Source organism: Myxocyprinus asiaticus, chromosome 11 (genome assembly GCF_019703515.2).
Source record: "Myxocyprinus asiaticus isolate MX2 ecotype Aquarium Trade chromosome 11, UBuf_Myxa_2, whole genome shotgun sequence".
NCBI classification, from domain to species: Eukaryota; Metazoa; Chordata; class Actinopteri; order Cypriniformes; family Catostomidae; genus Myxocyprinus; species Myxocyprinus asiaticus.
The window spans coordinates 5,317,013-5,334,122 of NC_059354.1; the positions used below are offsets into that span (position 1 = coordinate 5,317,013).

General features: G+C 37.6%; 1 pseudogene; it reads left to right on the forward strand.

Moving 5' to 3' along the window:
- Positions 1-8,530: 8,530 nt before the first annotated feature.
- On the forward strand, positions 8,531-13,720 carry LOC127447730 (serine/threonine-protein kinase pim-2-like; annotated as a pseudogene).
- Positions 13,721-17,110: the final 3,390 nt, after the last annotated feature.

The window sequence follows — 17,110 nt, forward strand, 5'->3', positions numbered from 1 at the left end:
CCATAATTTGAGATCAAAAGACCATCATTTGAGATCAAAAGTCCATAATTTGAGATCAAAAGACCATCATTTGAGATCAAAAGTCCATAATTTGAGATCAAAAGACCATCATTTGAGATCAAAAGTCCATCATTTTAGATCAAAAGTCCATAACTTGAGATCAAAAGACCATAACTTGAGATCAAAAGTCCATCATTTGAGATCAAAAGTCCATTCGACCAACACACTCTAAAAGGTTTCACTGTTATTTGTATATTTATGTGTGCACTCTGTTTGTGTTGATTCTGTATTTATTTTTATTTTGTGTGTTTTTTTTTGTTGTTTTTTTTCTAGCAAATATACATTGAGATACACTAGTGAAAATGCTTCTTCACACCACAGTGAAGAATTTTAAACTCTTTCATAATTAAATGCAAATGTTTTCATTACAAATTCAGAACAGCAACTTGAGTAGTAGTTGGTAGTTGTGTAGAAGGTGATTGTTTCCCCCGTTAGGAACAATGTGCATTTACTTTTAAATTAACATAATTATATTTAAGTTTGGCATGTTCTATTAGATGATGACCCCCCAACCTAGTGCAAGAAGGCAACTTGCCCCAGCTGTCATCTGATTTTTATAAAATGTATAAAATACATTTGATATCATTCTTAAGTTTTTTTTGTTTTTTTTTTTTGTCATAATGTAAACACTAAACCAAGTGACATCACCTGATTTTAGGTTTCCTCCACCTCCGAAACCCCAATTTAACTCCTGGGGATGATCACTTCTGATGCACATGCACATTATCATGATTGTTCTCCTTTCAAAATGCCCTTCGGAGGGTGATTTAACACATCTGGAAGGCAGGGCTTGTCAAGAGCACTTTAAGTTCCGCCTAATGATGTTCGATTTTCATCCTCTCATTAGCATATTGCGTGAAGAAAATACTACATACAAAAATTACTTTCAATATTGCATTTCCTTAAACATTTTTGGCATGTCTTAAGTCTTTGTTTTGCTTTTTGTTATTTGTATGCAGCTCAGTTGGCAATACTTCAAATAATTGTCATGCCAATAAAGCACTACTTTAAAACTGAAACAGAGAGAGAGAGAGAGAGAGAGAGAGAGAGACCTTTGCTGTGTGTTAAGATGTGTTTCTGTGTCTTTGACATGAGTCATGAAAAGTAACAACAGCAACACAGACTGTTGTGCTGGTATAATTTATGACCCAACTCACTGCACTTTCTCATGGATCAAACAACATTTGAGACTTTATATTTATATATTATGAGAAATAAAATACAGCAAATGCTAATATTATTCTCTCTGTTTCTGTCTCAATGAAAGAGCCATTATACAAAATGTAAATATTAGTATGTTAAAGTACTGTTAAATTATTATTTTAGTGCATTTATATTTGTTATAATTAAGAAGAATGTGTGTACTATTATTATGTTCTTGCTGTTACTTAATATGATGTGTCACTAAGACGTCAGAGGCTTGGTAGTTGTGTAACAAGCAAGTGATGGAGCAATACAGTTTTCGAACATCGTTCCATATATTGTTGCTATTATAAAAAGAAAAGTTTGTTCCTGCTTGAAAATTCGAATTAAAGAGGAATTCAAAGGAATATAATGACTTGGATGAGTTTGTCGCGTCAAACTTGTTTCTTTCATATGGATGGTATATTTACTTGCTTGAATTATATAGAGTGCCATTATATTCAACATCAGGATACATATCCCAAGGTTACCAGAGTTTGCCAGATCCAGCTTCAGTCCAGCCAGGTGTCCCACTCCTGAGTGATGACTACTAATTGTAGCCTGTGCCAGCCAGACAGCGAGGGGCGCTTCGATGATCACTGATTGCATTTCAGTCTTCAGGACTTCACAGAGGATGAACTGCTACCATCTCTAACAGTAAGACCTGGGATGTCCAATACCTGCACCGCCAAGCTTCCTGACTACGAGGCACACCTCGCTGACCTCCGTCAGCATCATCTCAAATCAAATCAAATCAAATCACTTTATTGTCACACAGCCATATACACAAGTGCAATGGTGTGTGAAATTCTTGGGTGCAGTTCCGATCAACATAGCAGTCGTGACAGTGATGAGACTTATACCAATTTACAATAACATCAAATTAACACAGCACAATTTAAACATCTGATATACACATAATTACACTCAACAATATACAAATAATAACATACACTGTACAGTATACAATACGCTGTTTTTGTTTTTTTGTTTTTTTTTGTTGTTTTTTACTATATAGATACACATTATTCAATAAAAATTAAAAATTAAAATATATATTAAAAAAAAGTATATATATATATATATATATATATATATATATATATATATATATATATATATATATATATATATATAGAATGTACAGTATTGTACTGTATTGACATTCAGGCTGTCGGTTGATAGTAAGTTGTTAAGAGAGAATATAATATAATAATAATATAATTTATGACAGTCCGGTGTGAGATATAAGGGTAATAAAGTGCAGTGCTGATGTATTTGATCGTGGGAGATCAAAAGTTCAAAAGTTTGATTGCTTGGGGGAAGAAACTATCATGAAGTCGGCTGGTGCGGGTCCTGATGCTGCGATACCGCCTACCTGATAGTAGCAGTGAGAACAGCCCATGGCTCGGGTGGCTGGAGTCTCTAATGATCCTCCGAGCTTTTTTCACACACCGCCTTGTATATATTTCCTGGAGGGAGGGAAGCTCACCTCCGATGATGTGTTTGGCAGTTCGCACCACCCTTTGCAGTGCAATCTTGGTCATAGGATGGACTACACTGTCCTATAATATACATAGACGATAAATTAATACCAACTAAAGCCTTAATCAGCTAAATAAAAGGGCACTGCATCTATGTGCACAATTTGGGATGGAATTCACAGACACTTAATCATTAATCTTAAAGTTCATACAAAATCCCTTTAGTTTAAACCTGGCCCACCAACATCTACTCAGTTTGCTTGCATAAAACAAGACTTCTACTACACATAGATAACTAATATTGGCATTTTCTTCATGCAGTTTCGTCTGGTAATTTTTTTCTTTTTTTTCTTTGGCTTGCTCACTGGGAGCATTAAGACTATCATTTTTAAGGCATGCTTTTTTATCTTGTTGTTCAGTATAATCGCACAATGAGGACTTTAATAGCATCATTTTTTGTTACAGAATACTTTTCTGTAAAGCTGCTTTGAAACGATGTGTGTTGTGAAAATAAATATAAAACTAATAAATATGACTATAAATAATGTTTGATTGCTGTCTCTGTAGCGTGCTGAAATGACAGGCAGCTTGTTTGCTAATATTATCTTGCTAGTTTAGCTAACTAATCAATTACAGTAATTTACCAAAACCTGCAACGTTAGTCAAAACGTTAATTTCTGTGCCCTTGTGCTTGCAAATTTGGGTAAGCTTTTTCTAATTTGTTCATATCTCTGTTTGCAGGGGAAATCTTTTCTGTAAGAGTGTTATGATTGTTTCTTTAATGTTGGCTGTATTTTTGATTATGTCAGTCCAAGTTGGTGATAGATTATTCAGACAGGATAATTCATTGTCAGTTTTTCTGCATTTCAGCAAAAGTGTTTTCTGCTTCTTCACAAGACTTAACAATATTGGGGAAAAAATGACATGAGTTAGATACTTAAAAATTGCAGCAACATAATTTCACAATACACACTATATACATGACATATGACATCAATGTCTGTCCCAACCAGTCCATGATCAACATATTAAAATGCATTTCTTATGTTAAAAGAACAGGGCTCATCTGTGATTGGGTAAAAGGATTTGTTTCCCCCTTGCATTCATTTGCAATGTGACAATGGCAAATTAATAAATGTTTTTATGTCAGTGCTGACATGGGGTTTCTTTGTAAAGTTTCAGGTGAAACACCAGGAAGCTGTATTCGCCACTGGATGATCAGCTTTTAGGGGCACATCATTTGTGAAGGCATCCAGCCAGCTTTTCTGTCTGGGCTTGCTGCTGTCTTTTCTACTTACTACATCTTCAATCTTCAGTACCAAGATGATGCTGCATGCACTCTGGAATTCATTCAAAGGTTAGCTGCTTAGATGCTTTCATCCTTCAGCTGTTACTATGTGATGTGTGCATTTTGAGGACCTTGTGTTGCTCCCGTTTAATTTCACTGGTCACGTACAACTGCCCAAAAGATCTGATTGCTGGAGCTCGTTAAAGCAATTGTTCACCCAAAAAAAAAAATTCTCTCATCATTTACTCACCTTGATACCATCCCAAACATATATGGCTTTTTTTCTTCAGCAGAACACAAATGAAGATTTTTAGAAGAAATCCAAGCTCTTAGGGGCATACAGTGCAAGTGAATGGGTGCCAAAACTATGAAGTTCAAAAAACACAAAAGCAGCAGAAAAGCAATTCTAACGACTCATGATTTAATGATTTATTAAATGTCTTCTGAAGCGATCTCATCAGTTTTGGGTGAGAACAGACCAAAATTTAACTCTTTTTTCACTATAAATCGACATCAGCAGTCTCCTTGGCGATCATGATTTCAAGCTTGATTAAACGTCCTAGTGCTTGACGCATGCGCATAACCACTAGATGGCACTAGGAATTGTAATAAAGCTTGAAATCGATCATGCCTGTAGGCGGCAATGGCAAGATTGTGAATAAGGAGTTACATTTTGGTCTGTTCTCAACTAAAACTGATGATATCACTTCAGAAGACATTTATTAAACCACTGGAGTCATTTGGATACTTTTCTGCTGCTTTTATGTGTTTTTTGAACTTCATAGTTTAGCACCCATTCTCTTGCATTGTAAGCACATCAGAGTGCTTTCCTTCTAAAAATCTTCGTTTGTTGTTCTGATGATGATAGAAAGTCATACACATCTGGCACGGCATTAAGGTGAGTAAATGATGATTGAATTTTTATTTTTGGGTGAACTATTCCTTTAAGAACGCTCTCCTGACACTAATCAGTGCAGAGCAAACTACCACTTTCTCTGAACCATGTTTGTATATTGATTTACCAGTGACAATGTGTAACTCCGAAAAAGATGCTAAAATGCAACATTACCTACACCTAATGTAGTAAAGGGCAATGTTCTTGATACAAGAATAGACTTTGCTATATTTATATAATGTCAGTGAGTAAACTTTTTTTCCATACTAATTATAAACACACATTTGTTTTTCAGGCGGTTCATTGGGATACATCCTGAGAGAGGCATCAAGGCTGGACGAGGCAAAGTCCTGACATCAGTCAACCCTCGTGTCTCCGGTCTAATAAAGAAACGAATGGACTTTGAGTGGGACTTTATATAAGTCAGTGAACCCAGTCAGTCACACACACTCAACACTCACACACAAACACACTCACTCAACACACACAAACTCACACAAACACTCAAAAACACTTTCTCACACACACACACACACACACACACACACACACACACACACGCACACGCACACACAACACACACAAACTCACACACACTCAACACAAAACTCACACAAACACTCACACACAAACACGTGCACACACACACATACGCACACACACACAAAAACTCAAACTCACACTAACACTCTCTCACACAGACACTCACACACACTGTTTTAGTCATTCATTCAGCCACTTTCTCAGTTATTCACTAACTTACTTAGTCAATCTTTGTGTTATTATTTGTTATTATATGTATTTATTATTTATATGGCTGAAATGTAAGTTTATTTACCTGAATCAGCTTTGGGCTTTGTTTTACCAATTTCCTTCTAATTTTGTATAAATGTTTTGCAAGATCATTATTTTAGTTGACTTGGTTTCTGAGGCACTGATTTTGATCATGTTTTATATGTATATTTTTTATAGCAAGACTAAGGAATAATTTATTAAATCACAAGGTTTAGAAATGTAAAAAACACACTGTAGTCCTTTTTGTTAGCAGTCCATTACTCAATATCTTATACAGAAGCATGTAAGTATATTTGTACTGTAGTCTACAATAAAATCCTGCAAATATACCTCTTGTGAAAAAGTACAAATAAACAGTAATTAACTGCTAATCCCTTTGTCAGTATTTTACTGTAAAAGTAGTAAAATAACAGCTTAATGCTGTATTTGCAAAAACAGTAGCAAACCAAATTTCAGCAACAGCAAGATACCATTAATTTTACAGTAAATTGCTGGCAACCCTGCTGCCTGATCTTTACTGTTTTCTCACAAGAAAATCTTTAACAGTGTATCTTATGAACGCGTCGCTATAGTTACAGAACTTCCACAGGTAAAACACACATGCTTTTATTTTAATTTTGTTGTTAAATATTGTGTTTACATAAAGGTAAAAATTTGACATTTTTGTTTATTGAGTGTACCTTTAATTGTTATTAGCACATTTATTCATTTAAAGTGTTTCAGTGTTATTCTTTTTAAAACATTTATACTTTTATAAACATCAATTTGGTTCAACAACTGGCAGTTCCAGAGGTGAAACTTTATTCAACTGTGCAGCAAATATAGATCTATTAATGGAAATGGATAGCCTACAACTAATCACGACACTCAATGTCAAAGAAAATATTTCATTTGAGTGATATAATGGCATGACATTTATAGGCTACATTTTAAGTGTTCAAATATTTTGTGTGTCACTGTCTGTTTTATATCAGCACCTGAAGAGTGTAAAAGCGCAAGACACAGAATAAATCACCAAAATATAAAAATAACGTTTAGGACTATTAGCTGTTATTTTGCAAAAGTAATTTACAGACGCGAAATGTTGTTTATTTTATCAGGCAAGACTTTCACTTTTGTCCTCCATAGAATAAAACAGAATAAACCACTAAATTTTATTCCTCACATTCCCGGTTTGGTTCATTCGTTCTTTTCCGTCAATGAAAAGCACATATAGGCAACAATTTCTATTTGTTGAATTTTCATTTTGAACCACACAAGAAAAATAAATACCAAATAAAGACAGTTTTAGACAGTTTAAATAATGAATGTGATAGGCTGACTTCATATATACAGGGGCAAGAATATATCCAATATTAAATAAATGCAAACGTGTGAGGACCATAACTCAGTCTTACCCATTTTATATTTATTTAATTTATAAATGGCATAATTTAACGAAATCATTTTCTTGTTTTATTATTATTATTTTTGTGAATAATTTGTTTTTATTATTATATATCATTCGGGACAACATTATATATTGTTTTTATGTTTGTGAGAAAAGCTCTTTTTTTTGTTTTTGTTTTTTTTTTTTTTGCTTATTTTTAAGATTTACGCATTTCAAATTCATAACAAAATTCCAATAAACTGAATTGTGCAATTTTTTAACTGAATTAAATTCATTAAACTTAACATTTATTTTTTGTTTGTTTGGTGTTTTAAATGTATTATTATTATTATTATTATTATGTTAAAACTCGATTCAATTTGATGGAATTTTGTTACGAAATTAAATTATTTACAAGATTTACGAAGATTTACCAAAAAAAAAAATAAAAAAAAAATAATAATAAATAAATAAATACATTTGTGAATCTATGAGCATTTATGACATGACAGAGAGAATTTGAATAGTTCTCTGTCACAAGTTAGAGTTTATACAGTCGTGAGACTCAAACTATTTGTTTGTTTTGTAGTTCCTGGAGTTAAACACAGCGATTATGGGACAGCGAAATACATGAGAGAAAGCGATAACCGGTGGCGATGAGGTGTAAAATTTCCAAGTACACCTCCAACATCCACCACTAACATGGAGATTACCGTTGGTGATAAATATAAGGGGTGTGAGAGAAAAGAGTGAGGAGGAAAAGGAGTCAAAAAGAAAAGGAGGTTCTGGAAGTGGCAGGTCTCTTCACACTTTTCTCATCTTGTGAAAATGTCCACCAACACACCTGAGACAGTGGGCGAGGGTCCTGAATCAGCTGCTGGACCATCAGTGAGCAGTACTGATGGTAAATACATGATCATGTTGGGAGAATATGATTCGTTTTTCTTTATATCAAAAAGTCCCTTTATCATTTACAGCTACAATGTAAAAAAAAAAAAAAAAAAAAAAATCAGAAAGTAAAATTCTGACTATAATTTACTTTGCCATATATGATGAAACATTATAATACATTTAACAGGTCAATACATGTAGCCTATTATATAAGCTAGCAACTGTGTAAAATACTGTATAAAAGGTTTTGGGAAGTAAAAAGTATGAATTACCGTATAATCTAATTTACATTCTATATTATATTTAGCAAGGCAATAAATGTGCATTTATAGTAAAATTGCATTTTGTAAGTATAAAATACAGTATGAACCATAATATAATTTACAGTAAAAAAAAAAAAAAAAAACTTTCCCAGAATTATTATTATTATTATTATTATTATTTGATTGAAACAAGCTTTTGATTGAAATTCCCCTCTTTAGATCAGAATCCTCTACAGCACATCACTTGTACTGTAAAGAGCCATTATCATCAGGAACCTCCTAACAGAGATTCTGAAGTCCTCAATGCAGAAACACAACATCAGCAGGTGCAGGAAGTCCTCCAAACTCCAGACCATAGTGTATGACTGGAGTGTCAACATCCTCCCAGCTCTGGTCCTTACAGTCTCCGACTGGAGTGTCAACATCCTTCCAGATCCGGTCCGCACAGTCTCCAAATGGAGTGTCAATGACCACCCAGCTCCGGCCCGTACAGTTTCCGACTGGGTGTCGACATCCTTCCAGCTGTGGTCCGTACAGTCTCCGACTGGAGTGTCGACATCCCCCCAGCTCCGGTCCGTACAGTGTCTGACTGGAGTGTCGACATCCTCCCAGCTCCGGTCCGTACAGTGTCTGACTGGAGTGTCGACATCCTCCCAGCTCCAGTCCGTACAGTGTCTGACTGGAGTGTCGACATCCTCCCAGCTCCGGTCCATACAGTGTCTGACTAGAGTGTCGACATCCTCCCAGCTCCGGTCCGTACAGTGTCTGACTGGAGTGTCAACATCCTCCCAGCTCTGGTCCATACGGTGTCTGACTGGTGTCGACATCCTTCCAGCTCCGGTCCGTACAGTGTCTGACTGGAGTGTTGAGTGTCTAGACAGTCCGACAGATGACATTGTGTCACCTCAGATGAGACAGCTGGACAGGAGAACTGAAAGTCAGTTTGTTCCCTTAAACCCAACATGAAACAAAACACACACACACATACATCCATAATCCGTCCTTGCTTAGTCATGAATCAGTCTTAAATCAGTAATTTGATGGTTTGTACTGTAAATTGACTTTTATATGCATTTTGTTTATGGGTAGTTGATAAATAATATGGACAGGAACTTTATTTTCCAACACCAATATTTTAGGTTACTTTTATGTATAAGAGAAAGTGTTTATTTTAGGCACTGTAACTGGTACATTTGTTTTGAGTTTTCTCCTAAAAAGTCCAGTGGTGTGACAAATACATTTTTAAAAGTACAAATAATCAATGCAGTCTCTCAATTAATATAAGCTCATAAAACCTGCATATGCAAATATAGAAGAATTAGAAAATGTTGTTTGAAATAGTTTAAGATAAAATGTAGCATGTCACCCTGCAGGACATAGCTGTCAGTGCTTGACACTTTATATCAACTACACTTATTTATTTTTTAACAGACATCCACTCCTGCCATTATGAAATCTGTGAAATGCTGGGTGAAGGAGGCTTTGGAGCTGTTTATGAAGGAAGTCGTTTGGAGGATGGCTTTAAGGTTTCACTCTTTTACTTAGAATATCTAGCTAGCAAATTGTTTTTCCCATGACATATCTTCATCCTTTTGGATATCTCACTCTATCCACTACAAGCCCTGTTAGTGTATCCATTATTTAGTGCACTTGACCTGCTTAAACTATCAGATTGACCGAACTTGCTTAACATTTTTTTTTATAAATTCATGCTTGGAATTTTAATTCCCTTTTCAATATTAATTATTGGAATGATATGACCTCTGCATATCTGTTAATTGTAAAAAATTCTTTAAAAAAAATCAGTTTTTTGTTTTATTGTTCAGGTGGCAGTAAAATATGTCACATAGACGGAGGATGTTGAATATATCAGCATTATAAGTAGGCTGTGCTCTCTATATTTTCTTCTCTCACTCACTGTTTTTAATTTAGAGCATCTCAAATTATCATTAATCACAAGCTACAAATGATTTTTCAAACAACAGTTTGTCCCAGACAGGTCTAAATCCTTATATGGGAATCCATCTCCATCAAACCATCAGAAACATGCTCTTTTTTTCCAGCCGTGTCATCCCAGACCTCTTCCAGTGGAGGTCGCTCTGCTAATCCTTGCCAATAAAGGCTCCAGGGTTCCAGAGATTATCCAGCTGCTGGACTGGAAGGAGCATACCGACCGCTACATCATGGTCATGGAGCGTCCCTTGCCCTGCGAGGACTTGTTTGCCTTCGCAGAGCGCCATGGAGGCAGCATCAACGAGGGGTTAGCACATGTTGTCATCACAAGCTGCCATCATGTGCTGCCGTCATGTGCTCCACCGTGACATCAAGCTGGAGAATCTGCTGGTGAACAAGGACACCCTTGAAGTCAAACTGATTGACTTTGGGTGTTCCGATGTCCTTAGAAAATCGGCCTATAAGACATTCATAGGTATGTACATTATTATCCATCAAAGCTGTTGAGTGGGGCTCAAGCTCTAGTGAGTAGTTTGGGGGTGTTCCCTCAGAACATGTTCTTGTAATCAAAAATAGCTTGATGCAGTGCAGCAGAATGAAACAGAATGCAGGGGTCTCCAGACATGTTTTTCACTAAAAAAGTAAAAAATTTGAACTAATTTTACTTTAAAACATGGTCTTAAACCATGACGTTTATTGTGTGTGCAAGATGCGAAACAACTTCCAAATACATGGATATGTAAATAGATCAAAATAAATAAAAAAATTAAAATTGAATAGTGCAGATAGGATGCAAGAACGTGTCCTGTGTGAACGGCTCCATACTGTATATTGAGGTCTGGATGATAACTTTCAGAAAGAGGCTTTTCACTTTTGAAGCAATATAAATTGGGAACATCTGTTGTGAATCAAATAGCACCCAATAATTTCTTGCATGCTAATGGATAAAAAATGCTGTGGTACAGCAAACTTACAAATCTGACAAAATCTTTTACCTCCAGGCACAGAAGATTACTGCCCCCTGGAGTATGAGAGAAAGGGCAAGTACCATGCCAAGCCAGCCACAGTATGGTCACTAGGAGTCAGGGCCATAGCAAGGTAATCTGGGCCCCCTGACATATATTGCTCTGGGCCCCTTTCCTATTAAAAAAATACAGTTTAGAATTTGTTGTGGGGCCCTCTGTACCTTAGGGCCCCTAGAATCATTACCACCTTTCACCCCACTAGCTACGGCCCTGTGCAATGGTGTGCAGAGATTACCTAGACAGTCTAGACCTGGACCTGATCAATTTGCATCGTTGGTCCAAAGCTGGCTTGTCAAAGGGTGAGATCTTCATCATAACAGTAAAGTCCCATTGTATTTGTCATGCTAAATAGAACAAAGATACAAACAGAGCAGGTATGAACATCTCTCCCATCTTTCTGTACAGAAATCTGCCATTTGATTCAGCGGTGCCTGCAGCGTAAACCAAAGTAGCGCATTCGTCTGGGGGGAATGGCCCTAGCCCTCACCCTCCGATCCAACAGATCCCAGACGTGCTCAATGGGATTAAGATCCGGGCTCTTCGCTGGCCATGGCAGAACACTGACATTTCTGTCTTGCAGGAAATCACACACAGAACGAGCAGTATGGCTGGTGGCATTGTCATGCTGAAGGGTCATGTCAGGATAAGCCTGCAGGAAGGGTATCACATGAGAGAGGAGGATGTCTTCCCTGTAACGCACAGCGTTGAGATCCATAATTGGTTTAAGGTACTGAACCAATCAAATAAAAATAATTTTGAAGATACATGTTTGGGCCAAAAACTGACAACTGTCATATTGTCACTTAACATACACTGCAAAGACATCAAGTCAACAAAAAACCTGATTTCTGTTTTTGTTTCAGGTCACCACATAAGATGTGAAGAACAGGAGAAAAGAGCTCCCTGTCATGGTCACCAGGGGAGTGGATTTTTCTCTCTTCAGTCAGGTCTGTGTCTGGCAGGCTGAAATGAGGGCGAGCTGTGGTAGTGAAGCCTTGGCTTGAGGCAAGAATATTTGTGTCTTGGGGTTTTGCTTGTGGGGATGTGCAAATAAACATTTGTAAGGTAATTATAAAACATCTCTCCCATCTTTCTGAACATAATTCTGCCATTTGATTCATTGGTGCCTTCAATGTAAACCAAAGTGGCAGCCTTATCTGGGGGAAGATTATTTTCCACGATTGGTTTAAGGTACTGAACCTATTAACTAAAATTATTGAAAAAATAAATTTGGTCCATTGACCAATAAGGATGTACAAGATAATAAAAAAAAAGATAAATAAATAAATAAATAAAAAGACAACTGTCATATTGTCACTCTACATACACTACACAGATGTCATGTTGTATGTTTATACCTTCTGAAGAGTGTTTGTTTTCCTAAATTGTAAAATTTCTAATTCTTTTAAAGTGTATTGCCTCATTTTTTCCCCTGCATTTGTTTAAATATTTTGTGTGTGCATTTGCATCATGGTATAGTTTATTCAACAATAAACTTGATTTCTGTTTTTGTTTCAGGTCACCAAATAATACATGGAGAAAAGAGCTCCCTGTCACGACCACCCCGGGAGTGTTGTTTTCTCTCTTCAGTCAGCTTTGTGTCTGGCCGGCTGACCTGAGTGGCCTCTCTATCCCTCCACGTAGGCCTTAGCATCTTGCAAGGCTGGCAAGCTGTGGTAGCATCTTGTGCCATGGCTTGAAGCAGGAATATTTGCGTCTAGAAGTATTACTTGCTAAGGGATGTGTAAATAATGTACTTTTGTAAATAGTTTGTTTTCTTACCTTCCTCTAAAATAATATTTATAACTATCAACTTCTCAGGCAGGTGTTGATGAAGATCTGGACTTGGTTGATAGTGGTTGTTTTTTTTCTCCACATTTATGCTCCATATAGCAGAACTAATTTAACACTGGTTTTGAAGAGTGATTAAGATCTGGACTTGGTTGATAGTGGTTGTTTTTTTTTTTTTTCTCCACATTTATGCTCCATATAGCAGAACTAATTTAACTCTGGTTTTGAAGAGCCTGACCTTGGTTTGTGGTGCCAGATCTTAAGAGTTTTAGAAGTTATTCAACTGGATGAATACTGCCATTGTTTTGTCGATTATTGCTTTATTGCTGTGTCTATGTCACCCTGATTGTCAATAACGCTGCCCAGGTAGGTGAAGGCTTCCACCTCTTTTACTGCAACTCTGGCCAAAGTTATTGGGTCTCTACTGGTCATATTGACTTTGAAGATCTTGGTCTTTCCTCTGTGAATGTGTTGTCTTTAGTTTAGTTTAGAGTTGAGACAAGGAGTTTGCCACTTGTTTGTCTTCTCCGGCTTCTTTTGTTTGGTATGGGAGTGTAGGGTTGTCTGCAAAATCATTGCTGTCTCAGAGGATTTTCTCATGGCCATTTCAGAGCTGGATGCAGCCCTAAAACCCACTGTTGTAAAGGTTGCCCCAGAGGTTCCTCTCATAGCCACCACAGAACCTGTGAGAGCTGGCTACAGCCAAACAACCGACTATGGTTAAAACTGTTCCTGTGGTCCAAAAGGCTCTTGTCAGGAAACCCCCATCCAGAAATGCTCTTTCTCTTTTCTTTTTTCCTCGAGGATTCCAGGTGAAGGTTTATCTAGTGCTGTTTATTTTGGGCTTGCAGAGGGTATGACCAATCCATCTCCAACATCTCTTCATGATATCACTGTGGGCTGAAAGCTGGTTTATCTTTTGTCAGAAGCTGATGATGCTGATGGTGTTTGAAGGATTCTTCTCAGGCAGGTGTTGATGAAGATCTGGACTTTGTTGATGGTGGCTGTTTTTCTCCAGGTCTCTGCTCCATTTAGCAGAACTGACCTAACATTGGTGTAGAAGAGTCTGACCTTGGTTTGTGGTGTCAGCTCTTTGGAGTTCTAGATGTTCTTTAGCTAGATTAAAACTGCCTTTGTTTTGCCAATTCTTGCTTTTACACCTGCATCTCTGCCACCCTGTTTGTTGATGATGCTGCCCAGAAGGGTGAAGGCTTCAGCTTCTGTTGTGGTTGTATTGACTTTGAAGATCGTGATCTTTCCTCTGTGAAGGTTTAGTCTGAGTTGTGCCAAGGTGTTTGCCACATGTTTGTCTTCTCCTGCATCTTCTGATTTGTTTGGGAGAGTCGGGCCAGGTCACTGCAATATCCAAGCTAAGACTAAAGCGTAGCTGATGCACATAGATATATCTTAACTACGACATGCCCGAGGGGAAATGTTTCAATACTATACATGAAAATAGCTGTGCCCATTCTGTAGAAACCTATTTTAATTCTCTATTCATATAATAATATAAATTAAATATATAAATAAAAAAACATGCAAAACATATTTATATTTAACTTATATATACAGGTGCATCTCAATAAATTAGAATGTCGTGGAAAAGTTCATTTATTTCAGTAATTCAACTCAAATTGTGAAACTTGTGTATTAAATAAATTCAGTGCACACAGACTGAAGTAGTTTAAGTCTTTGGTTCTTTTAATTGTGATGATTTTGGCTCACATTTAACAAAAACCCACCAATTCACTATCTCAAAAAATTAGAATATGGTGACATGCCAATCAGCTAATCAACTCAAAACACCTGCAAAGGTTTCCTGAGCCTTCAAAATGGTCTCTCAGTTTGGTTCACTAGGCTACACAATCATGGGGAAGACTGCTGATCTGACAGTTGTCCAGAAGACAATCATTGACACCCTTCACAAGGAGGGTAAGCCACAAACATTCATTGCCAAAGAAGCTGGCTGTTCACAGAGTGCTGTATCCAAGCATGTTAACAGAAAGTTGAGTGGAAGCAAAACGTGTGGAAGAAAAAGATGCACAACCAAACGAGAGAACCGCAGCCTTATGATTGTCAAGCAAAATCGATTCAAGAATTTGGGTGAACTTCACAAGGAATGGACTGAGGCTGGGGTCAAGGCATCAAGAGCCACCACACACAGACGTGTCAAGAAATTTGGCTACAGTTGTCGTATTCCTCTTGTTAAGCCACTCCTGAACCACAGACAACGTCAGAGGCGTCTTACCTGGGCTAAGGAGAAGAAGAACTGGACTGTTGCCCAGTGGTCCAAAGTCCTCTTTTCAGGTGAGAGCAAGTTTTGTATTTCATTTGGAAACCAAGGTCCTAGAGTCTGCAGGAAGTGTGGAGAAGCTCATAGCCCAAGTTGCTTGAAGTCCAGTGTTAAGTTTCCACAGTCTGTGATGATCTGGGGTGCAGTGTCATCTGCTGGTGTTGGTCCATTGTGTTTTTTGAAAACCAAAGTCACTGCACCCGTTTACCAAGACATTTTGGAGCACTTCATGCTTCCTTCTGCTGACCAGCTTTTTAAAGATGCTGATTTCATTTTCCAGCAGGATTTGGCACCTGCCCACACTGCCAAAAGCACCAAAAGTTGGTTAAATGACCATGGTGTTGGTGTGCTTGACTGGCCAGCAAACTCACCAGACCTGAACCCCATAGAGAATCTATGGGGTATTGTCAAGAGGAAAATGAGAAACAAGAGACCAAAAAATGCAGATGAGCTGAAGGCCACTGTCAAAGAAACCTGGGCTTCCATACCACCTCAGCAGTGCCACAAACTGATCACCTCCATGCCACACCGAATTGAGGCAGTAATTAAAGCAAAAAGGAGACCCTACCAAGTACTGAGTACATATACAGTAAATGAACATACTTTCCAGAAGGCCAACAATTCACTAAAAATGTTTTTTTTATTGGTCTTATGATGTATTCTAATTTTTTGAGATAGTGAATTGGTGGGTTTTTGTTAAATGTGAGCCAAAATCATCACAATTAAAAGAACCAAAGATTAAACTACTTCAGTCTGTGTGCATTGAATTTATTTAATACATGAGTTTCACAATTTGAGTTGAATTACTGAAATAAATGAACTTTTCCACGACATTCTAATTTATTGAGATGCACCTGTATATATATATATATATATATATATATATATATATATATAAACTCAGCAAAAAAAAGAAACGTCCCTTTTTCAGGACACTGTATTTTAAAGATAATTTTGTAAAAATCCAAATAACTTTACAGCTCTTTATTGTAAAGGGTTTAAACAATGTTTTCCATGCTTGTTCAATGAACCATAAACAATTAATTAACATGCACCTGTGGAACGGTCGTGAAGACACTAACAGCTTACAGATGGTAGGCAATTAAGATCACAGTTATAAAAACTTAGGACACTAAAGAGACCTTTCTACTGACTCACCAAAAGAAAGATGCCTAGGATCCCTGCTCATTTGCATGAACGTGCCTTAGGCATGCTGCATGGAGGCATGAGGACTGCAGATGTGGCCAGGACAATAAATTGCAATGTCTGTACTGTAAGACAGCGCTACAGGGAGAGAGGAAGGACAGCTGATCGTCCTCGCAGTGGCAGACCACGTGTAACAACTCCTGCACAGGATCGGTGCATCCGAACATCACACCAGCAGCAACAACAACTGCCTGATTACACCAGGAATGCACAATCCCTCCATCAGTGCTCAGACTGTCCACAATAGGCTGAGAGAGGCTGGACTGAGGGCTTGTAGGCCTGTTGTAAGGCAGGTCCTTACCAGACATCACTGGCAACAATGTCACCTATGGGCACAAATCCACCTTCGCTGGACCAGACAGGACTGGCAAAAAGTGCTCTTCACTGACGAGTCGTGTTTTTGTCTCACCAGGGGTGATGGTCGGACTCGCGTTTATCGTCGAAGGAATGAGCGTTACACCGAGGCCTGTACTCTGGAGTGGGATCGATTTGGAGGTGGAGGGTCCATCATGGTCTGGGGCGGTATGTCACAGCATCATCGGACTGAGCTTGTTGTCACTGCAGGCAATCTCAACGCTGTGCGTTACAGGGAAGACATCTTCCTCCCTCATGTGA